The sequence below is a fragment of the Mytilus edulis genome, chromosome 4 (assembly GCF_963676685.1).
Source record: "Mytilus edulis chromosome 4, xbMytEdul2.2, whole genome shotgun sequence".
Lineage (NCBI taxonomy): Eukaryota > Metazoa > Mollusca > Bivalvia > Mytilida > Mytilidae > Mytilus > Mytilus edulis.
Window position 1 is genome coordinate 25,411,427 of NC_092347.1, and position 15,177 is coordinate 25,426,603.

Sequence of the window (15,177 nt, forward strand, 5' to 3'; positions counted from 1 at the left end):
AATACAAATAACATAATCTCGTTGGCTATCATGTCGCATCTTCTAATATTTTTATCTGCATTTCTCCCATTCTTGTTTAAAACCCATGCATGCCAAGAAAGGTTTGTACGTTTGGCTATGAGGGATGTATAAGTACGCAGCTTCGTCCAGTCCATAGCCTTGTGTTGGGCACAGTGAGAGGGTCATGATATAGACTCCTTGATGCAAATGACAAGGATTTTTACAAGAACAGTAATATATCGTTCAACAAAATCTACAGACTAATGAGGCTTTCTTAAAGTTTTTTTGTAAATTTATCTTAATGATGAACGTGTACATTTGTAGTTAAAGGGTGTGTCCTTTCGTATAATTTAAATATTTGCTTAAATATTCAGTTTTAATTGTTCTGTTTGAAAAGCTTAGGATAGTTATGTAATTTCATTTACATACATTCATTAATTCAAGGCAAAAAGTACAATTACAGTAATTCACACTTTAAATGAATGAATATTATACAATGTAGCTTAAAAAATATTTTCACATTCGAGGTCTTTAAATAGAACTTATGGTTTTAGTTGAATCTTTGTCTCTAATTCAAAACAATTACAAAATGTGTGAAAACAGGCACAAACATAGGTTTTAAAATCCACATTAATTCTTCTCTATGAGATAAAGGCTATTGAAAAAAACAGGTTTTTTTTTGCATCTTCAATTGTGAAAGAAATAGTAGGATTTTTTTAAGAATAAATGAACATATTTCTACGTGTGACAATGAATACTAATATACTCATAACTTAAAGGGATCATAATTCATCTGTAGAAAATTCACAAACATCTCGGAAGCTATGATATAGTACAATCACTGAAAAGGTAGGTCTATCTTAAGATATTTTGTAATGAACAGTTTTTTCAGTCTTAAATATTAATATATACTAGTATAATACATAAACATAAGCAATGTGTTTGATTTCATAAAATTAATATTAGAAAAGTTATGAAAAAATATATAGCACAACATCTATTATAATAAGTAGAACGTAATTTTTATTTTATTTGCATAGAGATATGTAAATTGTATAAAAACAATATCATATTAAAAATATTATCTTAAATGGAATTAAAAAGTTGTGGAGCATATTATCACTTATAAAGATAAAGACGATTCTATATACGATCATTTTTCTTAGTGTTTTCTCCTGAAAGGGGGTAACATTTACCTTTATTTTTACCATGAACACTGTATTGATTAATACTCGTTCTGAACTCAGATTTTCAAACATAGAGCTAATGTTACAAAAACGTTTTTCTCTGATATATTGATTGTTAAGATTCATTCAAATTTTTTTTGTATTCCTTTCATCTCACACTTACCTGAGAGTTAGAAATTAAGGATAACACAGGGACAAGAAATTCCGTTTCATATATGAATCTTTTTTCTTCTCCTTATGTAAACAACTGACAATTAGATCTATGATAAAGACGTTGATTTCAATTTTCCTATCGTTACCTTCTCATTCTTCAGTAGTAGCATGCAAAAGGCTCATTGACACGAATACCACACCTTCTTAACTGTATATAGCTTGTTTTTTGCTATGCAACTCCCTAACAGAGTTACACCCTAAGCTCAATTGTGAAATTTACTCAAGCAAGAATGCGAAGAAGAACAACATGGTTACTTCTTAAACTTCCGGGGTCAAATAATTGCCAGCCCCTGTCTATCCCATGCAGTATAGCAAATGGTCCAGCATATTCTAAATATGGAAATACCTGTCGCAGATATTACAGATCATTGCCGCTCGTTTGAAGTGTTTGAGGGTTGCTTTTGTCATTTGATAAAGGGCTTTCCAATTTTAATTTTCCTTGCAGGTCAAACAAAAGGTTAGAAAAATTAAAATGTGTCTGATTACCCTCTTTTGACGACGGTAAAATGAATTTGCAGAAAGAGAAGTCAATTTTTCACTTGCTTGAAATTTTGGAACTTTTACATGCTTGAACTATATTAAAGAATATTGTATACTTAACCCTTGGTCATACATTTACGTTTATATTAAACTAATAGTTTGAACTTCTTTTGAATTTTCCAACTATTGACCTCTTGTTCCATTAGTTAGACATTTAGTATTATCAAATCATAATATATCACCATAATATTTGCTACGTAAGATCACGAAATTGTCTACTTAAAAGTAATCTGAAAGTTGTTCTCAAAATTAATGGGTTTGATTATTATACACTTGGTGACAAAAGTTCAAAATTAATAGCGTTAAAAAGCTATGTTTTTCTATCTTTAAAGATAGGAAATTAACATTGCTATCATATTAATAAATTGCTCCGAAATTGGTTAATAATATGCAAGGCCCAATCGGAATTTAAATGGAAGACCATTGTGCTATTAAATGTCCGTTGGAGAGTTTAATGTTTTAGTAATCATCTTTAATTACTGGTTGTACAATAACTCAACACCTGAACGCGAAATTTTTAAGTAGTGAAAATAAATAGAAATGTAAGAAAAAAACTGGAAAAATATGATAAAGGATTAAGAAGGTACATGAACGAGAAGGTACTCTGATTTTTAAATGGAAATCAATTGAAAGGTGATAGAAAAATTACTTTTGTGATGAAGGAATCAGAAGTCAATTAGTGAGTTACAACATATATTAGTAGGTAGGAATTGAATTGGATTTACTATATAATTATATTTCTGACATCTACGTTAATATAAAAGGAAATATTTATTTCAATTTTTCACACAAGCTTACATTTGTTAAATTTCATTATCCATTGTAAATGTAACGTGCAATATCATTATAAGATATTGAACGAAAGAGTGAGTTTTACTAAAAAAAATATAGGTACTAATGTTAACTCAGCATACATTGAAATACAACGTCAGTAATTTTGAAGTCAAATATTTTGCTGGAAGGTGAACAAATAATAAATATTGTAATACTGTCTTTGGGTTATTAGCTCATTGAGTAGGGGAGGGTTGGTGTCTTCAAACTAGTTTAACCCCGCCACATTCTATATCTGCCTGTCACAAGTCAGCAGCATGTGGTTGTCGTTTGTGGCTGTCTATCGTATCTGTTTTTTGTTCTTTATTTGTACATAAATCAGATCGTTAGTTTTCTCGTTTGAATTGTTTTTCATTTGTCTTTTATAGCTGACTATACATGCGGTACGGGCTTTGTCCGTTGTTGATGACCATATGGTGAGCTGTAGCTGTTAATTTTTATGTCATTTCGTCCCTAGAAGAGATTCGTCTCATTGGCAATTATGCAACATCTTCTTATTTTCATATCTCGGATCTACATTAATATTCACATTAAATTTCCAAGTCCTAACTCGTTTGGACTTTTTCAGCGGTACTCAAGTTCAGCTAAACACTATCATTATGAGAGCTTCAATTGCGCGGATGGGTATTTCTGTGTGTATTGATGTATATTTAGATGAAACCTGGGAACAGTATACCAACAGTTAATATACCAGACTCAAGCTAGCGACCAATTCTAGCGACCAATCAAGCTAGCGACCAATTCTATCGACCACTTAAGTTAACACTGAGCATAAACACATAGCAGAACCATTTTGAGATATGTCTGAAAATCACAAAATGACATTATACTACAACGTTCTACTAAATTAAATATTTAATACGTGAGGTATCGCTATTGATAGAAAAAATACATACTTAATATACTTTGAAAAGGAAACATTGCAAAGGAAACACCTATTAATTTTGTTTTAATTTTATTTTGGATTCCAGCAAATAAACATGAGTAGCGTACTTGCTTGCTGGAGGCTAATCTTCTAAATTAGTTATTCAGTTTTTGAAGACTTTATATTACATGGTATTATACATTTATTTCAAATCGAGATTTTTGTTTTAACTATTTCCAGATTAGATATTTTAAAAAAAAAACCTTTATGGTCCAAATACCTTATATGGTCCGGCCAGTTGATAATAAAACGAGTATAATACTATTATGGTCCAATCATACGCGGCGTACGATCATACCATATGAGTATACGCATATGGTCATGACCGCACGCATATGGTCCAAATATATATATGGTTCGGAACATATTCGTAAGTATTGTAAAACAGAATAAAAAAATCTAAGTACAGCCGTTCAAATGTCAACTTACGGTGAGATAAATAAAATGTTTAAGTGAACAAGGAACTGAGAAATATCTAGTATTTACTCAAAACCATTTAGGTTTGAGGGGAGTGGTTCTCGAAACAGTATAATTGGTATAGTCCAAGGCACTTCAGATAATACGGAAAGCAGTAAAACAGATAAAAATATAATAAGAAAGAAAAAACACAATGTATTCAATGCAAGTCAAAACATTTAAACTACGTTCAGCCAGATGCATTTTTTGTATCTTTACTTCAACATTTATATACAACAGATCTATTACATATTACTCAAAAATATCACAAGGACATAAATAATCAACCCGAAAATTAGAAAATAAATGTTATGAATCCTTCGGTTTCTAGTACAACAATGTTGTTCTTTAAAAAGTGTTTCTCAAAAATATTTCTCATACATCTTGCATCAAACAAGTATTCATACAGAATAGTTATATATAATGTTTTATACTGTATAAGGTCAACTTTACTGTTCCTCCTGTGAAGATAAAATATTAATTTTTTTTTTCCGTTTCAACCTTTATTCAGACATTATACGTAGCATGTTATTAATAAAGTGACCGATAAAGACAAAAGAGTAATAAGTTGTCTAACAGATAACATTTTATACATTATTCCTTATTCAATATATTCTTTTAAGATAAATTATTCGGGTTTTTTTTTTATCAATTACACAATGCATTGTCAAGAAAAAATTCTGATTTAATGACAAAAACTAATGTTGTGTGAATATTCTTTCTTATCTTCTCAAATGTGATAAGAGCAAGTTTCAAATATATAATTATCTTTGATTTTGTGTATCAACTTGTTGTTATTTACCTTTATTCAATCATTCAACTTATACATTTTATAATAAAATTATAATATTTTCTTTTAAGTTTTAAAAGATACGTCTTCAATCTTTCAGGTAACTATTCAGTATTGAACCGAGTCATCGAAATATTGTCATTATTTCATCTAAATTATTATTAAAAAATAGTGAGCAAAAGTAAATAACAATTACAAAATTTTAACAAACATCAAATAAAAAAATGAGTTGGAATGTCAGTCTTCTTCAATTATTAAATATCAATTAGAATGAATAAAATGAAAATATAATATGATAAGCAAATAAAAAAAAAACAGTCGAAAATAATTGATAACTGAAAAGGGAAACAATCTAGTCCTATTACATTTATAATAAGTTACTATATCGGCCCAATCAAGAGAATATACAAAGTAGTACATATATCAAACAAAATAGTTATTATGCATATTTATAAATCTTTGTCAATAAGTATAATATTTAGTTCATTTTGGTATCAAATGAAAGCGTATTCACTTAGGATCACGAAAGACCCGTGTTGAATAATAATCAGTAACAAATTAATAAAAAAGGGCATATTTCCCCCGTTGTATAGTTGGCTTAGTACCTGTTTTTTATTCTGAATTTCTAGGGAACCAGAAGACAGCAATACACAGTTAGGAGATTGGTTTCGCATTTTGGCCCCTGTGGATTTTTTATATATGAAAGTTGTTGTGCAATAAAATTCATTTTCAGACAGCTGACTACTAATTTAGCCTTCAAAGATGGTTAAGAAAAACACCAATGTTATTTTTACATGTTTAATGGGCTATTTTCTGTTTGACTTTCCGTATTTTCATAGCTATACCAGCCATAGGTCCAGAAATTAATGTAATATTTCTGGTGCACTTTCCCACCCGGGCATTTTCATGAATAGAAGGGTCTGGGACAAGCTTTCAATCCCACTAGGTGTGGGTAAAAACTTTGCCGTAGGGAACTGTACAGAACGAGTTAAAGTATGAGCCCCTACCCATTTCTGTATAGGTACCTCAAACTTTGGATGGACAATGAAGTCTTCAGGTGCACTTTCCCACCCTGGAATCGATACGAGTTGAAGATATGGATAAAAGCTATCAATCTAACCACCTGCGGTCAAGAACTTTGCCGTAGGAGGGTGGCAGTAAACCCACTGCTGCCACCACCCGTAATGGACAAAAATGAGAAATTGGGTATGGGGTTGTCAGCGTCTGGTGCACTTTCCCACCCGGGCATTTTCATGAATAGAAGGGTCTGGGACAAGCTTTCAATCCCACTAGGTGTGGGTAAAAACTTTGCCGTAGGGAACTGTACAGAACGAGTTAAAGTATGAGCCCCTACCCATTTCTGTATAGGTACCTCAAACTTTGGATGGACAATGAAGTCTTCAGGTGCACTTTCCCACCCTGGAATCGATACGAGTTGAAGATATGGATAAAAGCTATCAATCTAACCACCTGCGGTCAAGAACTTTGCCGTAGGAGGGTGGCAGTAAACCCACTGCTGCCACCACCCGTAATGGACAAAAATGAGAAATTGGGTATGGGGTTGTCAGCGTCTGGTGCACTTTCCCACCCGGGCATTTTCATGAATAGAAGGGTCTGGGACAAGCTTTCAATCCCACTAGGTGTGGGTAAAAACTTTGCCGTAGGGAACTGTACAGAACGAGTTAAAGTATGAGCCCCTACCCATTTCTGTATAGGTACCTCAAACTTTGGATGGACAATGAAGTCTTCAGGTGCACTTTCCCACCCTGGAATCGATACGAGTTGAAGATATGGATAAAAGCTATCAATCTAACCACCTGCGGTCAAGAACTTTGCCGTAGGAGGGTGGCAGTAAACCCACTGCTGCCACCACCCGTAATGGACAAAAATGAGAAATTGGGTATGGGGTTGTCAGCGTCTGGTGCACTTTCCCACCCGGGCATTTTCATGAATAGAAGGGTCTGGGACAAGCTTTCAATCCCACTAGGTGTGGGTAAAAACTTTGCCGTAGGGAACTGTACAGAACGAGTTAAAGTATGAGCCCCTACCCATTTCTGTATAGGTACCTCAAACTTTGGATGGACAATGAAGTCTTCAGGTGCACTTTCCCACCCTGGAATCGATACGAGTTGAAGATATGGATAAAAGCTATCAATCTAACCACCTGCGGTCAAGAACTTTGCCGTAGGAGGGTGGCAGTAAACCCACTGCTGCCACCACCCGTAATGGACAAAAATGAGAAATTGGGTATGGGGTTGTCAGCGTCTGGTGCACTTTCCCACCCGGGCATTTTCATGAATAGAAGGGTCTGGGACAAGCTTTCAATCCCACTAGGTGTGGGTAAAAACTTTGCCGTAGGGAACTGTACAGAACGAGTTAAAGTATGAGCCCCTACCCATTTCTGTATAGGTACCTCAAACTTTGGATGGACAATGAAGTCTTCAGGTGCACTTTCCCACCCTGGAATCGATACGAGTTGAAGATATGGATAAAAGCTATCAATCTAACCACCTGCGGTCAAGAACTTTGCCGTAGGAGGGTGGCAGTAAACCCACTGCTGCCACCACCCGTAATGGACAAAAATGAGAAATTGGGTATGGGGTTGTCAGCGTCTGGTGCACTTTCCCACCCGGGCATTTTCATGAATAGAAGGGTCTGGGACAAGCTTTCAATCCCACTAGGTGTGGGTAAAAACTTTGCCGTAGGGAACTGTACAGAACGAGTTAAAGTATGAGCCCCTACCCATTTCTGTATAGGTACCTCAAACTTTGGATGGACAATGAAGTCTTCAGGTGCACTTTCCCACCCTGGAATCGATACGAGTTGAAGATATGGATAAAAGCTATCAATCTAACCACCTGCGGTCAAGAACTTTGCCGTAGGAGGGTGGCAGTAAACCCACTGCTGCCACCACCCGTAATGGACAAAAATGAGAAATTGGGTATGGGGTTGTCAGCGTCTGGTGCACTTTCCCACCCGGGCATTTTCATGAATAGAAGGGTCTGGGACAAGCTTTCAATCCCACTAGGTGTGGGTAAAAACTTTGCCGTAGGGAACTGTACAGAACGAGTTAAAGTATGAGCCCCTACCCATTTCTGTATAGGTACCTCAAACTTTGGATGGACAATGAAGTCTTCAGGTGCACTTTCCCACCCTGGAATCGATACGAGTTGAAGATATGGATAAAAGCTATCAATCTAACCACCTGCGGTCAAGAACTTTGCCGTAGGAGGGTGGCAGTAAACCCACTGCTGCCACCACCCGTAATGGACAAAAATGAGAAATTGGGTATGGGGTTGTCAGCGTCTGGTGCACTTTCCCACCCGGGCATTTTCATGAATAGAAGGGTCTGGGACAAGCTTTCAATCCCACTAGGTGTGGGTAAAAACTTTGCCGTAGGGAACTGTACAGAACGAGTTAAAGTATGAGCCCCTACCCATTTCTGTATAGGTACCTCAAACTTTGGATGGACAATGAAGTCTTCAGGTGCACTTTCCCACCCTGGAATCGATACGAGTTGAAGATATGGATAAAAGCTATCAATCTAACCACCTGCGGTCAAGAACTTTGCCGTAGGAGGGTGGCAGTAAACCCACTGCTGCCACCACCCGTAATGGACAAAAATGAGAAATTGGGTATGGGGTTGTCAGCGTCTGGTGCACTTTCCCACCCGGGCATTTTCATGAATAGAAGGGTCTGGGACAAGCTTTCAATCCCACTAGGTGTGGGTAAAAACTTTGCCGTAGGGAACTGTACAGAACGAGTTAAAGTATGAGCCCCTACCCATTTCTGTATAGGTACCTCAAACTTTGGATGGACAATGAAGTCTTCAGGTGCACTTTCCCACCCTGGAATCGATACGAGTTGAAGATATGGATAAAAGCTATCAATCTAACCACCTGCGGTCAAGAACTTTGCCGTAGGAGGGTGGCAGTAAACCCACTGCTGCCACCACCCGTAATGGACAAAAATGAGAAATTGGGTATGGGGTTGTCAGCGTCTGGTGCACTTTCCCACCCGGGCATTTTCATGAATAGAAGGGTCTGGGACAAGCTTTCAATCCCACTAGGTGTGGGTAAAAACTTTGCCGTAGGGAACTGTACAGAACGAGTTAAAGTATGAGCCCCTACCCATTTCTGTATAGGTACCTCAAACTTTGGATGGACAATGAAGTCTTCAGGTGCACTTTCCCACCCTGGAATCGATACGAGTTGAAGATATGGATAAAAGCTATCAATCTAACCACCTGCGGTCAAGAACTTTGCCGTAGGAGGGTGGCAGTAAACCCACTGCTGCCACCACCCGTAATGGACAAAAATGAGAAATTGGGTATGGGGTTGTCAGCGTCTGGTGCACTTTCCCACCCGGGCATTTTCATGAATAGAAGGGTCTGGGACAAGCTTTCAATCCCACTAGGTGTGGGTAAAAACTTTGCCGTAGGGAACTGTACAGAACGAGTTAAAGTATGAGCCCCTACCCATTTCTGTATAGGTACCTCAAACTTTGGATGGACAATGAAGTCTTCAGGTGCACTTTCCCACCCTGGAATCGATACGAGTTGAAGATATGGATAAAAGCTATCAATCTAACCACCTGCGGTCAAGAACTTTGCCGTAGGAGGGTGGCAGTAAACCCACTGCTGCCACCACCCGTAATGGACAAAAATGAGAAATTGGGTATGGGGTTGTCAGCGTCTGGTGCACTTTCCCACCCGGGCATTTTCATGAATAGAAGGGTCTGGGACAAGCTTTCAATCCCACTAGGTGTGGGTAAAAACTTTGCCGTAGGGAACTGTACAGAACGAGTTAAAGTATGAGCCCCTACCCATTTCTGTATAGGTACCTCAAACTTTGGATGGACAATGAAGTCTTCAGGTGCACTTTCCCACCCTGGAATCGATACGAGTTGAAGATATGGATAAAAGCTATCAATCTAACCACCTGCGGTCAAGAACTTTGCCGTAGGAGGGTGGCAGTAAACCCACTGCTGCCACCACCCGTAATGGACAAAAATGAGAAATTGGGTATGGGGTTGTCAGCGTCTGGTGCACTTTCCCACCCGGGCATTTTCATGAATAGAAGGGTCTGGGACAAGCTTTCAATCCCACTAGGTGTGGGTAAAAACTTTGCCGTAGGGAACTGTACAGAACGAGTTAAAGTATGAGCCCCTACCCATTTCTGTATAGGTACCTCAAACTTTGGATGGACAATGAAGTCTTCAGGTGCACTTTCCCACCCTGGAATCGATACGAGTTGAAGATATGGATAAAAGCTATCAATCTAACCACCTGCGGTCAAGAACTTTGCCGTAGGAGGGTGGCAGTAAACCCACTGCTGCCACCACCCGTAATGGACAAAAATGAGAAATTGGGTATGGGGTTGTCAGCGTCTGGTGCACTTTCCCACCCGGGCATTTTCATGAATAGAAGGGTCTGGGACAAGCTTTCAATCCCACTAGGTGTGGGTAAAAACTTTGCCGTAGGGAACTGTACAGAACGAGTTAAAGTATGAGCCCCTACCCATTTCTGTATAGGTACCTCAAACTTTGGATGGACAATGAAGTCTTCAGGTGCACTTTCCCACCCTGGAATCGATACGAGTTGAAGATATGGATAAAAGCTATCAATCTAACCACCTGCGGTCAAGAACTTTGCCGTAGGAGGGTGGCAGTAAACCCACTGCTGCCACCACCCGTAATGGACAAAAATGAGAAATTGGGTATGGGGTTGTCAGCGTCTGGTGCACTTTCCCACCCGGGCATTTTCATGAATAGAAGGGTCTGGGACAAGCTTTCAATCCCACTAGGTGTGGGTAAAAACTTTGCCGTAGGGAACTGTACAGAACGAGTTAAAGTATGAGCCCCTACCCATTTCTGTATAGGTACCTCAAACTTTGGATGGACAATGAAGTCTTCAGGTGCACTTTCCCACCCTGGAATCGATACGAGTTGAAGATATGGATAAAAGCTATCAATCTAACCACCTGCGGTCAAGAACTTTGCCGTAGGAGGGTGGCAGTAAACCCACTGCTGCCACCACCCGTAATGGACAAAAATGAGAAATTGGGTATGGGGTTGTCAGCGTCTGGTGCACTTTCCCACCCGGGCATTTTCATGAATAGAAGGGTCTGGGACAAGCTTTCAATCCCACTAGGTGTGGGTAAAAACTTTGCCGTAGGGAACTGTACAGAACGAGTTAAAGTATGAGCCCCTACCCATTTCTGTATAGGTACCTCAAACTTTGGATGGACAATGAAGTCTTCAGGTGCACTTTCCCACCCTGGAATCGATACGAGTTGAAGATATGGATAAAAGCTATCAATCTAACCACCTGCGGTCAAGAACTTTGCCGTAGGAGGGTGGCAGTAAACCCACTGCTGCCACCACCCGTAATGGACAAAAATGAGAAATTGGGTATGGGGTTGTCAGCGTCTGGTGCACTTTCCCACCCGGGCATTTTCATGAATAGAAGGGTCTGGGACAAGCTTTCAATCCCACTAGGTGTGGGTAAAAACTTTGCCGTAGGGAACTGTACAGAACGAGTTAAAGTATGAGCCCCTACCCATTTCTGTATAGGTACCTCAAACTTTGGATGGACAATGAAGTCTTCAGGTGCACTTTCCCACCCTGGAATCGATACGAGTTGAAGATATGGATAAAAGCTATCAATCTAACCACCTGCGGTCAAGAACTTTGCCGTAGGAGGGTGGCAGTAAACCCACTGCTGCCACCACCCGTAATGGACAAAAATGAGAAATTGGGTATGGGGTTGTCAGCGTCTGGTGCACTTTCCCACCCGGGCATTTTCATGAATAGAAGGGTCTGGGACAAGCTTTCAATCCCACTAGGTGTGGGTAAAAACTTTGCCGTAGGGAACTGTACAGAACGAGTTAAAGTATGAGCCCCTACCCATTTCTGTATAGGTACCTCAAACTTTGGATGGACAATGAAGTCTTCAGGTGCACTTTCCCACCCTGGAATCGATACGAGTTGAAGATATGGATAAAAGCTATCAATCTAACCACCTGCGGTCAAGAACTTTGCCGTAGGAGGGTGGCAGTAAACCCACTGCTGCCACCACCCGTAATGGACAAAAATGAGAAATTGGGTATGGGGTTGTCAGCGTCTGGTGCACTTTCCCACCCGGGCATTTTCATGAATAGAAGGGTCTGGGACAAGCTTTCAATCCCACTAGGTGTGGGTAAAAACTTTGCCGTAGGGAACTGTACAGAACGAGTTAAAGTATGAGCCCCTACCCATTTCTGTATAGGTACCTCAAACTTTGGATGGACAATGAAGTCTTCAGGTGCACTTTCCCACCCTGGAATCGATACGAGTTGAAGATATGGATAAAAGCTATCAATCTAACCACCTGCGGTCAAGAACTTTGCCGTAGGAGGGTGGCAGTAAACCCACTGCTGCCACCACCCGTAATGGACAAAAATGAGAAATTGGGTATGGGGTTGTCAGCGTCTGGTGCACTTTCCCACCCGGGCATTTTCATGAATAGAAGGGTCTGGGACAAGCTTTCAATCCCACTAGGTGTGGGTAAAAACTTTGCCGTAGGGAACTGTACAGAACGAGTTAAAGTATGAGCCCCTACCCATTACTGTATAGGTACCTCAAACTTTGGATGGACAATGAAGTCTTCAGGTGCACTTTCCCACCCTGGAATCGATACGAGTTGAAGATATGGATAAAAGCTATCAATCTAACCACCTGCGGTCAAGAACTTTGCCGTAGGAGGGTGGCAGTAAACCCACTGCTGCCACCACCCGTAATGGACAAAAATGAGAAATTGGGTATGGGGTTGTCAGCGTCTGGTGCACTTTCCCACCCGGGCATTTTCATGAATAGAAGGGTCTGGGACAAGCTTTCAATCCCACTAGGTGTGGGTAAAAACTTTGCCGTAGGGAACTGTACAGAACGAGTTAAAGTATGAGCCCCTACCCATTTCTGTATAGGTACCTCAAACTTTGGATGGACAATGAAGTCTTCAGGTGCACTTTCCCACCCTGGAATCGATACGAGTTGAAGATATGGATAAAAGCTATCAATCTAACCACCTGCGGTCAAGAACTTTGCCGTAGGAGGGTGGCAGTAAACCCACTGCTGCCACCACCCGTAATGGACAAAAATGAGAAATTGGGTATGGGGTTGTCAGCGTCTGGTGCACTTTCCCACCCGGGCATTTTCATGAATAGAAGGGTCTGGGACAAGCTTTCAATCCCACTAGGTGTGGGTAAAAACTTTGCCGTAGGGAACTGTACAGAACGAGTTAAAGTATGAGCCCATACCCATTACTGTATAGGTACCTCAGACTTTGGATGGACTGTGAAGTCTTCAGGTACACTTTCCAACCCTGTACAGTTCCCTACGTCAAAGTTTTTTCCCACACCTAGTGGGATTGAAAGCTTGTCCCAGTCCCTTTTATTCATGAAAATGCCCGGGTGGGAAAGTGCACCGGAAGCTGACAACAACAGCAGTCGCTTTACTCCCATCCCCGTACGGCAAAGTTCTTGACCGCAGGTGGTTAGATTGATAGCTGTCATCCATATCTTCAACTCGTATCAATCCCTGGTTGGGAAAGTGCACCTGAAGACTTCACTGGCCATCCAAAGTCTGGGGTACCTATACAGTTATGGGTATGGGCTCATTTTTCAGTCTTTCTGTACAGTTCCCTACGGCAAAGTTTTTTCCCACACCTAGTGGGATTGAAAGCTTGTTCCAGTCCCTTTTATTCATGAAAATGCCCGGGTGGGAAAGTGCACCGGAAGCTGACAACAACATACTCAATTTCTCATTTTGGTTCATTATGGGTGGTGGCAGCAGTCGCTTTACTCCCATCCCCGTACGGCAAAGTTCTTGACCGCAGGTGGTTAGATTGATAGCTGTCATCCATATCTTCAACTCGTATCAATCCCTGGTTGGGAAAGTGCACCTGAAGACTTCACTGGCCATCCAAAGTCTGAGGTACCTATACAGTTATGGGTATGGGCTCATTTTTCAGTCTTTCTGTACAGTTCCCTACGGCAAAGTTTTTTCCCACACCTAGTGGGATTGAAAGCTTGTCCCAGTCCCTTTTATTCATGAAAATGCCCGGGTGGGAAAGTGCACCGGAAGCTGACAACAACATACTCAATTTCTCATTTTGGTTCATTATGGGTGGTGGCAGTAGTCGCTTTACTCCCATCCCCGTACGGCAAAGTTCTTGACCGCAGGTGGTTAGATTGATAGCTGTCATCCATATCTTCAACTCGTATCAATCCCTGGTTGGGAAAGTGCACCTGAAGACTTCACTGGCCATCCAAAGTCTGGGGTACCTATACAGTTATGGGTATGGGCTCATTTTTCAGTCTTTCTGTACAGTTCCCTACGGCAAAGTTTTTTCCCACACCTAGTGGGATTGAAAGCTTGTCCGAGTCCCTTTTATTCATGAAAATGCCCGGGTGGGAAAGTGCACCGGAAGCTGACAACAACATACTCAATTTCTCATTTTGGTTCATTATGGGTGGTGGCAGCAGTCGCTTTACTCCCATCCCCGTACGGCAAAGTTCTTGACCGCAGGTGGTTAGATTGATAGCTGTCATCCATATCTTCAACTCGTATCAATCCCTGGTTGGGAAAGTGCACCTGAAGACTTCACTGGCCATCCAAAGTCTGGGGTACCTATAGAGTTATGGGTATGGGCTCATTTTTCAGTCTTTCTGTACAGTTCCCTACGGCAAAGTTTTTTCCCACACCTAGTGGGATTGAAAGCTTGTCCCAGTCCCTTTTATTCATGAAAATGCCCGGGCGGGAAAGTGCACCGGAAGCTGACAACAACATACTCAATTTCTCATTTTGGTTCATTATGGGTGGTGGCAGCAGTCGCTTTACTCCCATCCCCGTACGGCAAAGTTCGTGACCGCAGGCTGTTAGATTGATAGCTGTCATCCATATCTTCAACCCGTATCAATCCCTGGTTGGGAAAGTGCACCTGAAGACTTCACTGGCCATCCAAAGTCTGGGGTACCTATACAGTTATGGGTATGGGCTCATTTTTCAGTCTTTCTGTACAGTTCCCTACGGCAAAGTTTTTTCCCACACCTAGTGGGATTGAAAGCTTGTCCGAGTCCCTTTTATTCATGAAAATGCCCGGGTGGGAAAGTGCACCGGAAGCTGACAACAACATACTCAATTTCTCATTTTGGTTCATTATGGGTGGTGGCAGCAGTCGCTTTACTCCCATCCCCGTA

General features: G+C 40.4%; 1 protein-coding gene across 1 annotated transcript in view; it reads left to right on the forward strand.

Annotated features, from left to right (window-relative positions):
* The first annotated feature begins 638 nt into the window (after nt 1–638).
* Nucleotides 639–15,177, forward strand: part of LOC139519290 (myb-like protein W) — a 41,358-nt gene continuing 26,819 nt past the window's right edge. Inside the window, exon 1 of the mRNA XM_071311258.1 lies at nt 639–849. The gene's annotated coding sequence lies outside the window, so the exon portion shown is untranslated. The remainder of the gene's footprint in view (nt 850–15,177) is intronic.